The following is a 5,945-nucleotide window of genomic DNA, read 5'->3' on the forward strand; positions in this document are numbered from 1 at the left end:
TATATATATATATATATATATATATATATATATATATATATATATATTTTGGGTTGACGACCTCAGTCGTCACAAATGAATTAATTAAAAAAATGTCTTAAAGATTAACTTCGAAAAAGAAAAATCTGAAACTCAAGCAACACCTCCAAAAAACTCTCCTCGAATTTGCAAAACCATTAGAGCTTTTTGGAGGTGTTCCTTGAGTTTCAGAATTTTGTTTTCAAAGTTAATCTCTAAGACATATGTTTTAAATTAATTCATTAATTAGGTAATGAAGGTGTCTTGATTGCTTTTTCTTCAAACTCTAATGGTTTTGCAACCTCGAGAACAGTTTTTAGGAGGTGTCCCTTCAGTTTCGGAATTTTTTTTTTTCAAGTCAATTTCTATTCACTATTTAGTTACAAATTATCAATTATTCTAATTTTTCATTTTTGAAGGTTTTGCAAACTGCACGGATGTGTTCCGAAATTTACAAAACCTTTAAATTTGCAGAGAAAATGGAATAACGCCTCTTTATTGGTAGCCTTGCTAGCTCAAAAAATACAAACAAGAAAAATTAAAAAGCAGTATAAAAAATGCAGGGAAAACTCCATAATTCTGTTGCAATATACCAAAGTCGGGTATTACGAAGTGGCTTTGCCAACTTTTGATGCCTATTAGCGTCCGCGTATAAAAAGCACTTTTTCTTGTTGATAACTCAAGAACGAAATCCAACTATCGTTATCAACATCTTTTGTGAATTCTAACGAAATATCTCAACACAAGAGGTACAGCAAAGTGACTCCTCAAATTTATCTCCACTTACATCATTGTCTCTCACTCTGTACACCAAGACTGGAATTTCTCCAGTACGACTTTATAGGAATATGGGAGTTTGATCAGGACAAATGAACTCATGACTTGGATGTTTTCGACTTCTTCTCATTTGCTCATATCAATCATTCTTAGGATTTCGAAAAGATTTAAAGATCTCCCATATTGATTATGAAATTGCGAAGTCAGCCAAGCATTTCAGTAAAGAGGGACCTTTTTTATACAGAAATTACCTATGAAAAACAAAAGTCCCACCTATAAATGTTCATTCAATCTCTTAATAATTGGTATATTAACAAAAGTTTCATTTAAAAATTTCCACAAAATTGAAAATTGTACAATTCTACGTCAATCACATCAGCCAGCAAAGAACATCGTGATATCTCTTTCGTGAAGAATAAAATTCTTACCAGATGAAGTTTTTCTCCGAAATAAGGTAAATAAACTATCTAGGAATTTTAGAATATTCCTTTTTGAATATATCTCCGCCGTTTTTTCTTAAATGATTTTTTCTTAGGTAAAAAATGCCGAGTATCTCGAAATACAAAAAAATACCTTACACGCACGGCAAAAGCCATCGATATATAGCAAAAAAAGCCTTAGGTGCATGGTAACCGTTACCTTGGATGCATTGTAATTATCATGTAGCGTGTGTCTAGACACTGCCTTATTCTACCGTGTCACTTCTTTTGTTGACTACGGTTTATTTGACAACTTTTGAAGATTGTTTTATCTTGACTAGTATTTCATTCTTTGACACGTCGCGGTTAGGGAATTCTGTAGAGAGCCTTTAATCGTTCATTTATTATTTTCTAACTTGTTTTTACGTTTCATCTCTGAGGAATTAGAGCCCCTAGAGTATCGAAAATAAGACGAGGTTTTATTCATCATATTTTATTTGTAATTAGATTTTCGACTTTGAAGTATTTTATTAAATTTATCTTGGTACCCGGCATTTCTGACTTCTTTTGGTAATTTAGAACCCAGTCATTTCAAAATAATTTTTCGGAACAGCATTATTGGAATCCAGCTGCCTCCGCGGTGGATATACTGAGCTGTCGGCAACAGTTCTTTCGTTGGTTAACTCTGGATTTTGCATTTCAGTTTTTGTGCATTTTGAGAGAAAACGTACTGGCGCCGAACTTTTTGTGAAGATTTGGTCGCCAAAGGCTACATACTGCATAATATGCTGCGTAATATATTACGATACACACACACACACACACACAATGTCTTCAAAACGTGTCAGGATAATTCTAAGGGTCATGAAACGTCCACAAATAATGGAAATTCAATTTTTGATTTTTGGGGTAATTACAATAACTTCCTCCCTTAGGGTTGGGAAGTTGATCAAGAAAAAATTGTATTCCATAGTTATTCCCTCTTTAAAGATTTCTCTTATTCCTCACGAATTGATTCAAACTCACGAAGGACGGGGGAATCAGTCATGGGGAAACTGATAAGCAAATGTCAACGCTACACTAATGATTCCCCAAAACGTTCCACTTTTCCACAAATCTTGAATAAATGTTGACACTCTCATTAAAAGTGAGAGAACGGCGATATAAAATCCAGATGTGATACTCCTTAGCTCATTCCAATTTCTCTATCTAAGCGAGCGCTAAGTCTCTACTATTTTATTTACGATGAAACTGCTCACAGCCGCGTTGCTGATAATCGCTTTAGTGCTTCGCTTGGCTACAGAAGGTAAGCCCCAACTACCATCATCAAAAAACTCTGATAGTGATAATCAGAAAGAATATGAAAAAATTTCATTTTCTCGTGTGTAATTTATCGTTGGGCAAAGTATTGTAGATAAAAATTGACTGTATTCAGGTAATACAAGACTGAACTGGGTGAAATTGGAATTTTGGCGCTAATCCTACGTAGATATCGGGCCACAGATTTCGTCAAATTTTTGATTGAAAAACATCGAATTCTGTCAAACTTTGTCAAATTTCGGTAAATATTCGGTGAATTTGTAATAGGTCATATAATATCAGAATTCGCTGTAATTTATCACAATATGTCAACTGCTCTGGAAGTTCCCTCACCTCGTTTGATAAATAATGACATTATTCGTTATCTTCCGTAAAAGTATTAGATTTTCTTACCAAATATGATGATTTTCCATTGATTATTCGGAAAAAGTCATTTGTCATCATCATCTGATTAAAACTCTTTAGAAATTAGAAAAAATTTGTCATAATTCATTATTTTCCGATATTTTTTTATAACTTATGATTTACCAAATTATACCGTTGTGATGAGCACTATGATGATGTCATTAATAAAAGTACCTATAGTGTACGTAAAATATATCAATATGATGAATGATTGCCCACACATATATGAGCTATCTGTAAGTTGTGCCTAAGCAGCGAGTTTATCAACTTGAAGTAATCATTTCACACGCAGAAATTTCTGGACATGTAGTGAGGCTTCCGGAAGTAAGATTTGACGAATCATGTCGTCATATGTCATATTTTCGCATTTTTACAAAGATATCTCCAATGCAGATATTATCATGATGTCACACATCATTTCAGAATAAATATATTAGAATCTAGAAAAGTATTAAATCAAAGGTCCGAATAGCTCAATAATTTGTGAGAATATTACAGTTTTTAAGTATCCTTCCCACCTAAGCGTTTATCCAAAAATGTCATTATAAAACTAATTAGGATAGTGAGTATATCTGTATCTAACCAAATGCGATATCACATGTTTTGTTACGGAATCATTTTTATTTAACAGATAGTGTCGTTTTTAATATTTTTCAAGGACATTTCATTTAATATTTTTCAAGGAGTATTATGATGATGATGGATTAAAAAATGTCTCATGTCTTAGATAATTTCCACTGAAAATGTGAATCTATCTAAGACATGAGACATTTTTGATCATATGAGTACATTGGTTGTCATATTCTGACGTTTTATGTATTCTATCATCTTAACATAATGAAATTTTCTGTGGAAATATTTTAGGAAATTTCGGACAATATGTTATAATATGTCAAATTCTGCACAATTTATGTTAAAATTTGGAATATTTATCATTTTTTTAAATTCTATGTCATTATTTGATCGAATCTGTCAACTCAATTTTCACGAGAAATGCAACGAATGTTATCTCATTCTAAAAACCGAAAAACGATCTTTCAAAGTTTGTGAAATTTTACATGGAAAAGATTCAATTCCCAATTGTAGAGAAAGTTTTGTCCCAATCTTGCCATATTGAGTGCTAATCGATAACAAAATAATGAATACTGAATAATGTCTTCTTTTGCTCAGCTCACAGCTGCGCGAATCATGTAGATTGCATGGCGTTACTCCGCTGTTTCGTTGGACCATCCAGATGTATCAACCACCAATGCCGTTGTGCTAGTGGAGGTGATTGGCGTTACTGACCCACATTATTCTTATCACTGTTTGTTATACTTACTTCATCCTAAATAAAAAAAAAAATTAAAACTCAAGTTGCATTTTGTTGAGTGTGCAGTAATTGATATTCTAGGAATTTTATGTATATGTATGGATGATTTTGCCAAATTTTGGCATGATTTTATTTTGTAATAATGATTTTTTGCTTCCGAATTATTATTACAAAGCCTTATAATCGTTCACATTCAAGTATCGGTTTTTTTTGTGTTATATCAACCCATTATAACCCAAAAAGTCCGAAAATGCGATTTTTAGACCGTGTCCGTATGTGTGCACGTATGGGACATTCCATGTCAACTCAGACACCCCGGATTTTTTTTTTCTAGAAAAAATGATTTGATTCCCGCATTTCGAACTACTATAGATGATGACTACCAAACTTTAAATTTTCAAAAATTCATAATTTTTGAGTAGCGCATCCGATTCGAACAAATAAAAAAAGAAAATTTTTGTTTTCCTTCATACTTTCAGGAAAAAAATATTCTATAGACATGAAGAAGCTTCTACACCTAAATTTCGATGAATTTTCAAGTTTTTATTTTTTTTCGGCTCTAGGACCGTCCGGTATTCCACTGGAATATTTTTTTTCTCATAGAGGACGTCTATATATGATGTAAAAAAATACGCCATCGTGAGAGAGACAACCAGTATACCGGAGTAAATTTTTGTTTCCTAAATTTTCGTGTTTTTACGCCTCCTAGGAGAGGTGCCTTGTTTTTATTAAGAAATTGATATTTCAATCCATACCTTTGATGAATATGAGTTAGAGAAGAGATGCGTCACGATGGAAAAGAGAAACAATGCTTCGGGAAAACAATTTTCTTCAAAATTTTTGCGTCTTTTCGCTTTCTGTGAGAGCTATACTGTGTCATCATCATCGGAAGTTCGCCTAATCATGACCAAACAAATGGGNATGAATATGAGTTAGAGAAGAGATGCGTCACGATGGAAAAGAGAAACAATGCTTCGGGAAAACAATTTTCTTCAAAATTTTTGCGTCTTTTCGCTTTCTGTGAGAGCTATACTGTGTCATCATCATCGGAAGTTCGCCTAATCATGACCAAACAAATGGGAAAGAAAACAAAAAGAATTAATTCATTGATTTAATATCATCAGTTTTTCCTGAGGCTCTAGTTTTAGTGAAAACTTCAACTTCCTCATTGAGTTTTCATCGTTGTACAATTCCTTGCGAATCGATTCGCATTTTCCTGTCTGTTGTATCGAGGTAAGCAGTTTTCACGTTACTTATTGAAATAATCCTCATTTTCCGGATAATTTTGGATTGGATTTGATAATTTTGCATTTCATAGAATGCCGCGAAGGGATAGGTGTGCGAATCCGATGTGGATTCCTGGCCAGAAGGGACACAATGGTTTGGATTTGTGGCCCATTTCCTCGGCAATACACAAGAAGTTTCCCTTTCTACCAAAGTCTGCGAAAATCTGTGGCCAGTGCCGGAAGGTGGCCCCGAATTATGTGATTCCACCCGTCCCAATGGTGAATCTTCATGATACACATCTTCGATGTTCGGACACCCCACCCGAAATATCTAAGCCCCAAGCTGAAACACCCGAACCAAGCCCAGATGTGATGAAAGTTCTCTGAGATCAGGTCGGTCTTACCATCTCGACGGTTCCGGCATTTCAATCGATGAAGAAGCGGACAATGTATTTGAATTCTCCAGTT

Source organism: Diachasma alloeum, unplaced genomic scaffold (genome assembly GCF_001412515.2).
Source record: "Diachasma alloeum isolate Michigan unplaced genomic scaffold, Dall2.0 Dall_scaffold_00448, whole genome shotgun sequence".
Taxonomy (NCBI): Eukaryota; Metazoa; Arthropoda; class Insecta; order Hymenoptera; family Braconidae; genus Diachasma; species Diachasma alloeum.